Source organism: Nomascus leucogenys, chromosome 8 (genome assembly GCF_006542625.1).
Source record: "Nomascus leucogenys isolate Asia chromosome 8, Asia_NLE_v1, whole genome shotgun sequence".
NCBI lineage: Eukaryota > Metazoa > Chordata > Mammalia > Primates > Hylobatidae > Nomascus > Nomascus leucogenys.
This window is the reverse complement of record NC_044388.1, coordinates 14245725-14261606: the sequence shown is the minus strand read 5'-3', so window position 1 is coordinate 14261606 and position 15882 is coordinate 14245725. Positions and strand designations below refer to the sequence as shown.

At 37.8% G+C, this 15882-nt stretch overlaps 1 protein-coding gene across 2 annotated transcripts in view; it reads right to left on the bottom strand.

Moving 5' to 3' along the window:
* The window catches only part of STAG1 (stromal antigen 1), a 417686-nt gene that overhangs the window by 205392 nt on the left and 196412 nt on the right, over positions 1-15882 (bottom strand). The gene's annotated exons all lie outside the window — the stretch shown is intronic.

The following is a 15882-nucleotide window of genomic DNA, read 5'->3' as shown; positions in this document are numbered from 1 at the left end:
ACATCCACAGACTAACACATGTGCAAAGTAATGAATGTAAAAGGTTATCCCTGAAGCACTGTTTGTAATTAAAAAAAAAAAAAGGAAAGAAAGCCTATATGCTCATAAAGATCAGATGAAATAAATAAAAAGGTGATATTAACGATGATGGTGGTGGCAGCTAATATTTGGGTGCTTACTATCTCCCGGGCACTTGATGCTTATACATTTAATCTTTACAACGGCCTTATGAAGAATATACTATTATTTCTGAGACAAGAGGCATCTAGAGGTTTAGCAACTTGCAAAAAAAGTTTCCCGGTATCAGACCCATGGTTTACATGCAGGCAGGCTGGCTACTATGATTAACCACTACTCTTTATTGACTCTCAAAGTCAATGGAATCTATCAAAACTATAGATAGAGCTATCAAAAAATAAGCTATCTATGACTGATATGGAAAGATCTATAGGATATATTCAAACACAAAAAAGAATGGATATTGAAATATATTTGACTGAACATACATTAAAATATTTCTAGAAAGATACTCTAGTAAAACTGGTTGCCTCCAGGAAAGAGAAATGGGCAGTTGAGGTTTAGAAAAATAAGGGAGACTATATTCATACTTTTTGCACTTTAAAAATTTGAACTACATGAATATATTACTCAAACAAAATTATGAATAAATACATTTCAAATAAAAAATAAAATGTAAAAAACTAAACTGAAAGACACTGCTCTTAAACACTATCAGGTATTTGTGTAGTCCTTATCAACATGCACTCAGTAGAAGGCAAGAATAAGAATCCTTAACACAAGTTTGCCAGAAATACTGTGTTTTTGCTATCTGCTATCACAGGGCACGAAAGATGGAATATAAGCCTGGAAAATACACTCTTGTATAAATATCTACACAGACAACAATAAAAACAGTCTGTAATTGTAGTTGCAGTGATTACAACATACATCAGAAGCCTCAGGAAATAAGTCATCCTAGAGTGGCTCAATGTCTTTAGAATAAGACATAATAGGGTTTCTCAGGTCCACCAGTTGCCGGATATGGGACACTAGAAAAGTCACTTAATCTCTATGAAACTAGGATTTCTAATCTTTTAAGTGGTGATAATATCACTGCAGAGCAGAGAGCTTTTCTTCAATGTTCTAACTGCTACTGCCTGGAACATTACTTAGCACATGAGAAGCATTCAAACAAATAAATAAGGATGATAAGAGAATTAAATGAGATAACAAATATAAAGTACTTGACATTGCACCTGTAACATAAAAGATACTCAGTATTAGACTCTCCTACTTTGGGCATTCATTTTTTTTTTTTTTTTGATACATTATCGTGCCCATTTTGGAAGCAAGCTAAAAGCTCCAGTTCCTAACTTGAGTTCTACAGGAAGTCAAATACTGTTTGAAGAGAGGAGCTACCTCTTTTATCCCAAAACCAAAGAAAGTAATTCCAGTGGTTTTCCCATCACCTAGACCTATAGCATGCACCTCCAGAGTAGACATATCAGGTCCAAGAGCACTAAACACCTTGTTCAAAATGCCTAGTACCTATCATAGGGGTAAGTTAAGACAATGAAGAGGTAAATTGTCAGAAAAGTCAAGAAGGACCCAGAAAACTTTCTTATCCTCATATATATGAACCACACAGTTTAGAGAAATGTCTCAACCCTGTCCCTCCTCAGTCATTTTCAATTCTCCTCCTCCTCTATTTTATGATGTCAGCCAGGGCATAAACTCCAAGCCTTATATGCATCCCTCCAACTAGGTACACAAGTACGTAGAAGACTGAAAGTAGACAGAACTTTACTCAGCAGCAAAACAATTTATCCAAATATAACAAAAGGCTCTTTTAAGTTTATATTAATAATAGCTTTTGGCCATGCATGGTGGCTCACACCTATAATCCCAGCACTTTGGGAGGTTGAGGTGGGCAGACTGCTTAAGATCAAGAGTTTGAGACCAGCCTGGGCAACACGGCGAGACATCATCGCTACTAAAAATACAAAAAAACAGCCGAGTGTGGATGGCACATGCCTGTAATCTCAGCTACTCAGGAGGCTGAGGCACAAGAATCTCTGGAACCTGGGAGGCTGAGGTTGCAGTAAGTTGAGATTGCACCACTGTACTCCAGCCTGGATGACAGAGCAAGACTCAAAAAAAAAAAAAAAAAGTTTATAGCTTTTATGACACACCATTCTTGCTTAGCTCAAATTACTGAAGTCTAAGTGTGGTTGAAATACACTGTCTAACACACTCAGCAAAAGAGCCTTCCAAATAGTAGCTGCTTTCTAAGCAATTGCTCCATGTATAAATCATTTTAAAGCTTTTCTTTTACAGAGTGGATTATAGCGCCTTAATAAATAAAATGTAATCTAGTTATGTACTAGAAATAATCCAAGCATGTGACAGGATCATTTTTATTGTCATCTAACTTTTTCTTTTTTTTTTTTTTTTTTTTTGAGATTGTGTCTCGTTCTGTTGTCCAAGCTGGAGTGCAATGGCGCAATCTCAGCTCACTACAACCTCTGCCTCCCGGGTTCAAGCGATTCTCCTGCCTCAGTCTCCTGAGTAGCTGGGATTACAGGCACACATCGACACGTGTAATTATTCTCTACTAAAAACACAATAAATTTTGTATTTTTAGTAGAGACAGGGTTTCACCATGTTGGCCAGGCTGGTCTCGAACTCCTGACCTCATGATCCACCCACCTCGGCCTCTCAAACTGCTGGGATTACAGGCGTGAGCCATCGTGCCTGGCCATTTTTTGTTTCATTTTTATATAACCTAGCCTGATAAAGAGCAAACTGCAAATCAAGACTACATATAAATATGGATGGATTGGTAGAAAAAATCTGAGTCAGGAAAGGAGAAGAAATGTTGAGTCTACTAAAACTGAGAAGGATTCACTAAACAAATACCAGTATACCAGAAATGTAGAACTTAACAGTTACCTAGTAATACAGTGACTACATTTAAGAGTCTTTTTCAAGATTTGAGGAGGGGGTCTGGCAGAGAGGTAAAGAAAAAGACACTTTGATACCTTTCAAGCTTAATTGTAAATATCTTGGGATACATGGAATCTGTCTAAATAGTATGTGCAAAAAACAAACCCTCACAAATTATTATAAATAAAGATACATTTTTGATACTTATAAATTTTTTAGAATGCCTTGAAAACAGAAATTGCTGTGACTACATCTGCAATGATGAGTCGGTCTCTAGATGGCAGCCTTCACTTTATAACAGTCCTTGCGGGGGAGGAAAAAAAACGAATGTATTTTTTCCTTTCTAAATACAAAAGATAAGTAAAATATTAAAGTAAATGTTTTAAAAAATCACGTATTGGCACATAACATGTGAGTACCGGTTAACTGCATCTTTCAAGACCGCACAGGATGCAGTCCATCTACACCAAGAACAGAAACTTTACCAAATACTAGAATATCAAATTGTACAGCTTGTTTGAGCCATGCTAGTATAGCCCAGGGCCAAAAGCAAGCACTACCCTAGCTAGAGCTATAGAACTGTTCAAAGCTGTCCAAAGTATTTTCACCATATCTTCAAGAACTATTAAGTTCATATCAGTGCTAATGTTGTTCATGTAAGACTTAGAAGAAATGACTGTAAGAAAAATGTCTGTCTGCCACCTCAGTTTTATTAGGACTATTAATAGGAGTCAAGATAAGCAGGGTTTCTTGACCTGTGGCACATGGATTCCAAAGTACCTATGAACCATTTTAAAACACGAAAATTCATGTCTATGTATTTTTGTAGAGAAAGTCCCAAAATTTTTGGGATATTATTAAAGAAAATTGAGAACTCAGGCAAAAATTACACATTAGAGACAAAATGTCAAGCAAAAAATTTTGGTGGTAGGGAACTAAAGGGAGAAATAAAATAACAATGAAAAGTAATTCTAGAGAAGATTGTTACCTTTCATCGCATAGTATGGAAAAGCAAGGAGTAGAAAACGGAGAGTAGAAAAGGCTGAACTCTTCTCCTTTCTAATTAATGAGGCCATGAGTGAAATAATCTGATATAGGGAGAGCCAGGTTTCATTTCTAAATTCAGGGGGAAAAGCACAGAGAAGCTGCCCACATTGTTATAAAAATCCATAAATTACAGGCAAAAAGTTTTATCAATTATCGTTTATAGATGACATTGTATAATTGGCTCCAGTTACATAATTTAAGATTTAAATATTTGAGACTATTTAAGATTCTTTGGCAGTTTCTTATCAGACTGCACAAATGATCAAGTCCTGTTTCTTCAACCTGTGCTTCAAAGCTATGTCACTAGGGGTCCCAGATAATCTCGAGTATACTTTGAAGTCTCTCACAACTTTTTTCAGGTACCACTAAGACTTTCTCAACTCATCTTTTGCCTAGAATACCTATTTTTCATTTTACAAAACTTTTATGTATGTGAGGAAAAGAACTGGTTGGGTTTAGTATTTCAGTCTCAAGGAATTTTTCTTAACTGAATTCCTATAGCATTTTAAAAATATATGCTTTCTATTTTAGAATAGTTTTAGACTAACAGAAAAGTTACAAAGACAGTATAGAGATCCCATACACATCAGATTCAGTATCCCTTATTGTCAACACCTAACATTAGTATAGTACAACTGTCACAACTAATGAGCCAATATTGATAATATTAATAACTAAAGCCCATACTTTATTCAGATTTCCTTAGTTTTTACCTAGTATCATTTTTGTTCCAGAATACCACCAAAGGTGGCAGCTGTCATGTCTTCTTAGACTCCTCTACACTGTGACACTTTCTCAGACTGTTTATCTCTAGAAGGAATTCATTTTGCATTATTGAAACTTGATACACATTATTAGCAATTTCCCACTTCCTGCTTCCCCCTCCCCCTGGCAATCACCCTTCTGCTCTCTCCTTCCATGAGTTAACATACCTCATGTAAGTGTAATCAAGCAGTTATTTGATTGATTTCTGTGTCTTTCTGTGGCTGGCTTATTTCATTTAGCAAAATGCCCTCCAGATTCATCCATGGTTGTCACATATTGCAGAATTTTCTTCCTTTTTAAGGCTCAATAATATTCTATTGTATGTATATACTACATTTTATTTATCCATTCACCCATCCACAGACACTTTTTGGTGTTATTCCCATGAATTCATTGCCAAAACCAATGTCATGAAGCTCTTTTCCCTATGTTTTCTTCTAAGAGTCTGTAAGTTTCAGGTCTTACGTTTAATTATTTAATCCATTTTGAGTTGATTTTTGTGTTAAAGTCTAAGGTAAGGGTCCAAACCAATTTCATTCTTTTGCATGTGGATATCCAGTTTTCCCAAACACCATTTGTTGAAGACGATCTTTTCCCTACTGTATATTCTTGACCCCCTTGTCAAAGGTAAGTTGTCCATACATACGTGAATTATGTCTGGGCTCTGTATTCTGTTACATTAGTTGCTATGTCTATCTTCATACTAGTGCCAAACTGTTTTGTTTTTTGTTTTTTTTGAGACAGGGTCTCACTCTGTCAACCAGGCTGGAGTGCAGTGGTATGATCATGGCTCACTACAGCCTTGACCTCCCCAGCTCAGGTGGTCCTCCCACCTTACCTCCCAAGTAGCTGGGACTACAAGCAAGCCCCACCATGCCCGGGCTAATTTTTTGTATTTTTAGTAGAGACAGGGTTTCGCCACGTTGCCCAGGCTGGTCTCAAACTCATGGGCTCAAATGATTTGCCTGCCTCAGCTTCCCCAAGTGCTGGGATTATGGGTGTGAGCCACTGAACCCAGCTGATGTTTTAACTACTGTACTTTTGTATCATATTTTGAAGTTTGGAAGTGTAGTGATTCCAGCTTTGTGCTCCTTTCTTCAGTCTGTTTTGGGTATTAAGGGTTCTCTGTGATTCCATATGAATTTTAGAATTTTTCTATTTCTGCAAAAAATCCCATTGGAATTTTGACAGAAATTTCACTGAATCGGTAAGACCCCTTTAGGCAGTATGGACATTTTAACAATATTAAGTCTTCCAATCCATGGATGCAAGATGTCTTTTTATTTGTTTGTGTCTCTTTTAATTTCTTTCATCAATGTTTTATTGTTTTCAATGAGTCTTTTACCTCCTAATATGGTTTGGGTCTGTGTCCCCACTCAAACCTCATGTCAAATTGTAATCCCCAATGTTGGAGGTGGGGCCTGGTAGGAGGTGGTTGGATCATGGGGATGGATTTCCCTTTTGGTGTTGTTTTCATGATAGTAGGTGAATTATCATGAGATCTGGTTGTTTCAAAGTGTATAGTACCTCTCCTCCCTCTCTTCCTCCTGCTCTGGCCATGTGAAGACGTGCCTGCTTTCCCTTCTAATTCTGTCATGATTGTACGTTTCCTGAGGCCTTCCTAGCCATGCTTCCTCTACAGCCTGCAAAATCGTCAACATTAAACCTCTTTACTTTATAAATTACTCGGTCTCAGATACTTCTTTACAGCAGTAGGAATGGACTAATAACACCTCTTTAGTTAAGTTTATTCCCAAGTATTTTATTCTTTCTTATGCTATTGTAAATTGGAATGTTTTCCTGATTTTCTTTCAGAAAGTTCATTATTAATGTATAGAAATGCAACTAAATTTATATGTTGATGTTGCATCCTGTTACTTTGCTGAATTGATTCATGAATTGTAACATTTTTGTAGAATAATTACAGTTTTCCTTTTTTTTTTTTTCCCTTGAGACAGAGTTTCACACTTGTCACCCAAGCTGGAGTGCAATGGTATGATCTTGGCTCACTGCAACCTCCGTCTCCCAGGTTCAAGCGATTCTCCTGCCTCAGCCTCCTGAGTAGCTGGGATTACAGGCACCCGCCACCATTCTGGCTGATTTTTTTGTAGAGATGGGGTTTCACCATGTTGGCCAGGCTGGTCTTGAACTCCTGAACTCAGGTGATCTGCCCGCCTCGGCCTCCCAAAGTGCTGAGATTACAGGCATGAGCCACCATGCCCAGCCAGGTTTTCTATATATAAGATTATGTCATCTGTTAACAGAAACAATTTCACTTCTTCCTTTTTTTTTTTTTTTTGCTTGCCTAATAGCTCTGGGCAGAATTTCTGGTAATACACAGAATAGAAGTGGTAAGTAGGCATCCTCACCTCGTTCCTGATCTTACAGAAAAAGCTTTTAGATTTTCACCACAGAATATGTTAGCAATAAGCTTTGTATATACGGCCATTATTGTGTTCTATTTTCCTCTATTCCTAGTTTGCTGAGTTTTTTCTTTTAATATGAAAAGCGTGCTGGATTTTATAAAACTCTTTGTCTGGTATCTACTGAGATGACCAAGTGATTTTTATCCTTCATTCTGTTAATGTGGTATACCATATTAATTGACTTTCATTTGGTGAATGATTTAATATGCAGTTAAATTCGGTTGCTAGACTTTTCTTTAGTACTTTTTGCATATATACTCATCAGGGATCTATACTGGCCTTTTTCTTTTTGTGGTATCTTTTTTTATGATGTCTTTGCCTGGCTTTGGTATAAGAGTAATGCTGCCCACATAAAATGGGTTTACAAGTGTTCCATCCTCATCAATTCTTTGGAAAACACTGAGAACTGGCATTAATTCTTTAAATGTTTGGCAAAGTCACCATGAAGCCAAATGATCCTGGGACTTTTCTTTATTCTCCCAATCCGCCCACTGGTTACAGGTCTGTTCAATTTTTTTTTTTTTTTTTTTGAGACAGAGTCTCACTCTGTCGCCCAGGCTGGAGTACAGTGGCACGATCTTGGCTTACTGCAAGCTCCGCCTCCCGGATTCACGCCATTCTCCTGCCTCAGCCTCCCGAGTAGCTGGGATTACAGGCGCCAACCACCATGCCCGGCTAATTTTTTGTATTTTTAGTAGAGACGGGGTTTCACCGTGTTAGCCAGGATGGTCTTGATCTCCTGACCTTGTGATCCGCCCGCCTCAGCCTCACAAATTGCTGGGATTACAGGCGTGAGCCACCACGCCTGGCCCAGCTTTTCTTTTTCTCCATAACTCAGTCTTGATAGGTTGTATGTTTCTAAAAATTTAGTCATTTATTCTAGATTATCCAATTTATTGGTGTAGAGTCGTTCCTTGTAGTCTCTTATGATATTTATTATTTCTGGGACATCATCTGTTAAGTCTCTACTTCCATTTCTAATTTTCACACTTTACTTGTTTTTGATGACCACAAAGGTTTTAAGAAGCAGTGGTCAGGTATTTTATATAATGTCTTTCAATTTGTCTGATGCTTTTCTCACGGTTAGACAGGGTTTATGGATTTTTGGAAGGAAGGTAAAGAGAGAAATTGCCATCTTCATTATATAAAATCAAGTCACTATCAATACGACTAAATACTACTGATTATTAATCATGAACATCTAGATGCAATAGTGTTTGTCAGTTTTATCTTTTGTAAATTACACTTCTCCACCTCTTTCCACACTGTACTCCTTACAAGTCACTATGTACAGCCCACACTTAATGGGTAAGAAGTTAGGTTTCATTTTCTTTAAGATGATTTAGGTATCTACATAAATTTTTGTTAACTCTTTTTTTTTTTTTTTTTTTTTTGAGAGAGAGAGAGAAAGAGAGAGTGAGAGAGCATGCTCTGTTGCCCAGGCTGGAGTACAGTGGCACAATCCTGGCTCACTGCAGCCTTGACCTCCCAGAATCAAGCAATCCTCCCACCTCAACCTCTCCCACCTCCCACCTCTGCAAGCTAGAACTATAGGCAGGCATCACCACATCTGGCTAATTTTTTTTTTTTTTTGGCAGGGGGAAGAGGGGAGAGAGTTAGGGTTTCTCTGTGTTGCCCAGGATAGTCTAGAACTCCTCAACTGAAGCGATGCCCCCACCTCGGGCTCCCACAGTGCTCGAATTACAGGCATGAGCCAGCCCGCTCTGCCTCTTTTGAATTTCTGAATAGTTCATGTGTCTATTCTCAGTATTTTTTTTTTTGAGACAGGATCTTGCTCTGTTGCCCAGGCTGAAGTGCAGTGGCAAAATCATGGCTCACTGCAGCCTCAACCTCTTGGCCTCCTCCCACCGTCTCCCAAGTAGCTGGGACTACAGGCGCACACCTGGCTAATTTTTCTATTTTTGTAGAGACAGGGTCTTACTATGTTGTCCAGGTTGGTCTTAAACTCCTGGGCTCAACTGATCCTCCTGCCTTGGCCTCCCAAAGTGTTGGGATTATAGATGTGAGCCACTGTGCCTGGCCTATTTGAAAGACATGAGAGAGAGACACTGAGAGAGAGAGAGGCTGAAATTGAAAAATATTAAGGCAAAATACTTCATATTCCAATCTCTTATTTTATAATTTTTATCCTGTTCTCTGCATACCCAACATGTTTTCTTTAAGTATAAACCCATCAGGATTACTTGTGGTTTTTTTGTACACTCTACCTAAAACAGTACCTGCACATGTCAGTCTACATTTGAAAGCTTTTTCAAAACCATGACAATAAGCAATTGAAACCTTCAAGTAGGCCCAAGAAAATCAAAACCTATGACGGCGGAAATTACATTACAACAATATACAAAGTAAATATGCAAATTATGCCAAAAGCATCAAAGTTTCAAAATTATTCATTTCCACAAAAAATTTTTTTGAAAAATTTCAGCATTACAAGTTACATTTACACACACATATACATATCATCCGAGGGAGAAATCACTTTACATTTATATATACAAGTTCAGTTTATGATAATGATATTGTAAACAATATTATTTATACAAATCCTTTCCCTGAAATGCTAAATAAAATATAAACAGCATTTTGAAAGCATCTGAAGCCATATGAAGCAGGAAGATATTAGGAGGACAATAAATAAAAACAGAAATTCAATATAGAGAGGCAATGCTGAAATAACTTTTTCTATGATGACCCTTGCTAAGCCTGTTTGTTTCAGTTGGGCGATCTGAGGTAGAGGGTCTAGAAGAAATAACTCTATAGTGGGGCCTCAAAGGATTACATCTGCAGGTTAAGGCTAAACCAGGGGCCAATTTATCACCTCATACTCTGGGGAAAATAAAGTTTTTCTGGTACTGCAAAGAGGGAGATAAATGTATCTAAGAAGTTATAATCAAAAACTGGTGTTCTAACAAATAACTGAAAGAAAATCTCAAACTCTCTATTCAATTACAAATGGTCCTAGATTGGTAGTGCCCCTGGACACCTGTAAAGCAAATGCTAAATCCTCTCTTAGAGAAATGTAACTTAATCCTAGGATTCAAATAAATTTGAGAGGAAATAAGGAACTTGGAACAAAAAGCAACAAAATACACCAAGAAGAAAGGCAACATGCAAAAAACGAGCAAAAACAAGACCACAGAAACGGGCTCACAAAGACTTAAAGTACTAGAATTATCAGATATAGATTAGAAAAGAAATAAACTTACCATGTTAAAAAATAAAAATACAAGTTTGAATATCCACAGGGGAACAATTCCATGGACCAAGTAGTTATAATTTACAGAAATGAACAATACACTAACTGAAATAAGGCTTAAGGGATTGGCATAGATTAAAAGAGTAAAAGAACTTTAAGATGGGGGGGATATTATTCAGAAAGCTGCACAGAAATTCAAAAATATGGAAATATACACAGAAGAGGCTATAACAAATTTACACAAAGTTCCTGAAGGAGAAGAGAAATAAAATGGAAAGAAAATTTAAAGAGATAATAATTAAGAAATTTTAGAACAAATGAAAAATGATACCCCCTGCCCCTGTCAAAATATATTCTATGCCTAGAGCAAAACATAATGAAACTCAGAAAACCAGAAATAAAGAGCAAAAATTAAATTTTGGGCCAGGCGTGGTGGCTCATGTCTGTAATCCCAGCACTTTGGGAGGCCAAGGTGGGTGGATCACAAGGTCAAGAGATCAAGACCATCCTGGCCAACATGGTGAAACCCTGTCTCTACTAAAATACAAAAAATTAGCCGGGTGTGGTGGTGCACGCCTGTAGTCCCAGTTACTTAGGAGGCTGAGGCAGGGGAATCGCTTGAACCCAGGACGCAGAGACTGCAGTGAGCCAAGATCGCACCACTGCACTCCAGCCTGGCAAGAGAGCGAGACTCCATCTCAAAACAAAAAGTTCAAAGAAGTAGAGAAAAGAAAGACAAATTCTTTGGTATTCAGGTAATTTAAAGACCAGAAAGAAGAGAAAAAGAAAATATAGAACAGGAGGGGCAAAAAACCACTGGTTCAATATAAAACTAATTACAGTGATTGTATTAAATGCAAAACGGACTAAATGGTGCAATTAAAAGACACACTGAATTAAAAAAATACGATCCAGCTGTAGTGTAACAAGAGGCATCTAAAAGATACAGGAACAATAAAAGGAAAAAATAGAACACCAGAAAAACATGAAAAGTGGTAGGTTTCATTAATATTCAAATGAAACACTTTTAGAAAAAAAAAGTATTGCCAGAGATAAAGAGGAACATTAAATATAAAATATTGAGTTATAAAAAAGCTGGATGTCTGTATACATCTAATAACATATCAGGGAGTGGAGGGAGAGACAGACACAGGAGAGAGGGTAAGGAAGGGGAAAGGCAGTTAAGAAATCAAGGAAAAATACATAAATCTATAACCATGATGTGGGATTTTAACATACACCCCTCTCAGTAATCATCAGAACAAGCACAATAAATTAGAAGGATATAAAATATTTTAACAAATTTACTGAGCTAACAATGGACATAGTACACCTAAAAAATGCATAATACGCATGAATTTTAAGGGCACATGAAACATTAGCAAAAACTATCCATACAACCTTGAGACAAGTCTACACAAAAGGGGACTGCAACTTACAGACCATTTCCTTTTGCCTCAAATTCAAGGAAGCTAAAGAAGAAAACACAAAAAGTTAACCAGAAAATTCTCATGCTTGAAAATTTAAAAATATGCTTCTGAACAGGCACAGTGGCTTATGCCTGTAATCCCAGCATATTGTGAGGTTAAGATGGCAGGACTGCTTGAGTCCAGGAGTTCAAAAGTAGCCAGGGAAACATAGTGACCCCATCTCTAAAAAAGAAAAAAGAAAAATTAGCTAGTGTGGTGGCACACACTTGGGGTCCCAGCTACTTGGGAAGCTGAGGTAGGAGGATCATTTCTGCCCAGTTCAGGCTGCAGTATTCCATGATCACATGACTCCATTCCAGCCTGGGTGAGACCCCATCTCAAAAAATAACCCAAAAAATAAAACAAAACAAAAACCATTAAAAAAAAAAATGAAGAAGAAATATGCTTCTAAATAATCCATGTGTCAAGAAAAAGCTATAATTAGGAATTAGAAAACATTTAAAATTAAACTAATGAAAAGGGACATCTGTAATACACAACTCTATATATATATATACATATATGTGCACACGCACTCAGGCACACACACCACACACACACTATATATATATGTCAAATATTATAAATATATAAATAATATATATGGAATACTATAAACAACTTTATAAAATAAATTTTAAAATTTAGATAAAATAGAGAGTTTCCTAGAAAAATCTGGTTTATCAAAATAATAAAAACACCAGAAGCTGGGCATGGTCTTGCATGCCTGTAGTCCTAGCTACCTGGGAGGCTGAGGCAGGAGAATCTCTTGAAGTCCAGAGTTCAAGACCAGCCTGGGAAACACAGCGAGTCTCTAAATAATAATGATAATAATAAAATACCTCAATAGTGCTAAATGAGTTTTTAAAAAGTGAATCACGACTGGGCGCAGTGGCTCAAGCCTGTAATCCCAGCACTTTGGGAGGCTAAGGCAAGCAGATCACTGGAGGTCAGGAGTTTGAGACCAGCCTGGCCAATATGGTGAAACCCCATCTCTACTAAAAATACAAAAACAGCCGGGCATGGTGGCTCACGCCTGTAATTCTAGCTACAAAGGAGGCTGAGGTAGTAGAATCCGCTTGATCCCGGGAGGCAGGGGTTGCAGTGAGCCGCATTTGCGGCACTGTACTCCAGCCTGAGCGACAAAGCTAGACTCTGTCTCAATCAATCAATCAATCAATCAAGTATACAATTTAATGGTTAAAAAAAAGAATCAGTAGCTTGAAATCATCCAACAAAACACTTCAGGGTCCAGATGCCTTGAATTCTACCAAACATTCTGGAAAGAAATAATTCCAAAAAAAAACAGAAAAAGAAGGTATTGTTTGCAATTCATTTTGTGAAATTAGCAAAGTTTTCATAACAAAACTTGAAATGGAAAGAATGAAAGGGGAAAAGGACAAGCAATCTCACTGATAAATACAGATATAAAAACCCTAAGCAAGATACTAGCAAACCAAACCTAGCAATAATTTAAAAAATATACCATGACCAAGTTGAATTCATTCTAGGAATGCGTATTACATTTTACATTAAAATATCAGTGGTAGACATGCTTTTCTGAAAACCTAAAACTGCTCTAAAAAAATAAACTCTATTTTTAAAAAATCATTACTTATAATGAAATTTTTAAATGCTGAAAGTCCAGAAATAAATTTAATAACGGATGTATAAGACCTTTTCACACATACATCCCCTTCAAAAAATCCTCTAAAATACTTGGCGGAGGGGATGAATATATGCAGAAATAAACACAATGATCACAAACTGAAAGATTCTATTTTATCAAAATGTAAATTCATCCCCACTAATATACAGCAGTAGTTGTTCAAGTAGGAATGGGGTTCTACTGACATTTTGTGGATAGAGGCCAGGGATGCTGCAAAATGTCCTACGATGCAAGAATGCTTCCCATGACAAAGACTTTCCAGTCCAAAAACTCAATAGTGTCAAGATTGAGAAATGCTAATATCCATACAGATTCAACATAATTCCATTTAAAACTCCAACGAGTTTGCTGATAGAACTTGACATTCGTTTTTGTTTGTTTGTTTTTTTGAGACAGGGTCTCACTCTGTCACTCAGGCAGGGGTACAATGGTGTGAACATAGTTCACTGCAACCTTCACCTCCTGGGCTCAAGCGATCCTCTTGCCTCAGCCTCCCAAGTAACTGAGACTACAGGCACACACCACCACGCCCCACTAATTTCTGCATTTTTTGTAGAGGCAGGGTTTTACCATGTTGCCCAGGCTGGACACCAACCCCTGGGCTCAAGAGATTCACCCACCTCAACCTCCCAAAGTGCTGGGATTACAGGCATGAGCCACTGTGCTTGGCCCACAAACTAGTTTCTAAAATATATACAAAAATACAAAAGCCACTAAGTTTCTAGTCAAGAAATTTTTTGGCCAGGAGCGATAGCTGATGCCTGTAATCCCAGCACTTTGGGAGGCTGACGCGGGCAGAACTCTTGAATCCAGGGGTTCGAGACCAGCCTGGGCAGCATGTTGAAACCCTGACTCTGCAAAAATACCAAACAATTAGCCAGGTGTAGTGGTGGTGCATGCCTGTAGTCCCAGACACTTGGGAAGCTAATGTGGGAGGATCACCTAAGCCCAGGGAGGTTGAGGCTGCAGTGAGCCAAGATCGCACCACTGCACTCCAGCCTGGGTTACAGAGTGAGACACCATTTTAAAAAAAGAAAAGAAAAGAAAGTTAGTTTTCCATCTAAGAGACCAATTAGCAGAATAGCGAACCCAGAAAAACTCTCTCCTGTAAAAGGATACTTGATATATGCTAATGGGGTCATTGTACAATTGAGAAAAACTGAAGGACTTTTCACACTTAAAAAACTGAAATCTAGATGACATAAAAACCTAAATTTGAAGGACTAACTTATACATGACTAACTAAACTTCACATAAACTAGAAAGCTTTTATAAGTAAACAGGAGAGTACCTTCATGACCACAGTGTAAACAATTTTTTAATTTTAATTTTTATTTATTTATTTTTTTGAGATGAAGTCACACTGTTTCCCAGGCTGGGGTGCAGAGGTGTGAGCTCGGCTCACCGTAACCTCCGCCTCCCAGGTTCAAGCGATTCTCCTGCCTCAGCCTCCTGAGTAGCTGGGTTTACAGGTGCCCACCACCGTGCCCAATTTTTTTATTTTTAGTAGAAACAGTGTTTCACCATGTTGGCCAAGCCAGTCTTGAACACCTGACCTCAAGTGATCCACCTGCCTTGGCCTCCCAAAGTGCTATTACTGCAGGCATAAGCCACAGGGCCTGATCAATAATTTCTTAAATATGACACAAAAAGCCCATAAAATAAATAACAAATAAATTTGGTTACACTTAAAAATTTAAAACTCATGTTCATTCATTCTTTCAATAAATAATTATAGGTGCTAGAGATACAAAGAGAACAAAGACAGACAAAAATCCCTTCCTTCAAGGGATAATGTATCAAAATAAAAGAGAAAAAGCAGGCTGCAAGATGGAAGAAGAAAGCTGCAATATACATAACAAAGGAGATTAGTATTAACACTTTTTAAAAAATCCTGGCCAGGTGTGGTGGCTCACGCCTGTAATCCCAGCACTTTGGGAGCCTAAGGTGGGCAGGTCACCTGAGGTCAGGAGTTTGAGACCCGTCTGGCCAACATGGAGAAACCCCATCTCTACTAAAAATACAAAAATTAGCCAGGCGTGGTGGCATATGCCTGTAATCCCAGCTACTCGGGAGGCTGAAACAGGAGAATCGCTTCAACCTGGGAGGTGGAGGTTGCAGTGAGCCGAGATTGTACCGCTGCACTCCAGCCTGGGAAACAGAGTAAAACTCGTGTCTCAAATAAAATAAAATAAAATAAAATAAAAATCTTACAAAACAATAAAGGACAAAAGGTAACATCCCAATACAGTAATTTGTAGAAGACTTTACGCAGTTCATGCAAGAGAAAATTCTCATGGTTAACTGTTATGTGAAAAAGTAGTCCATCTCAATAGTAATCAA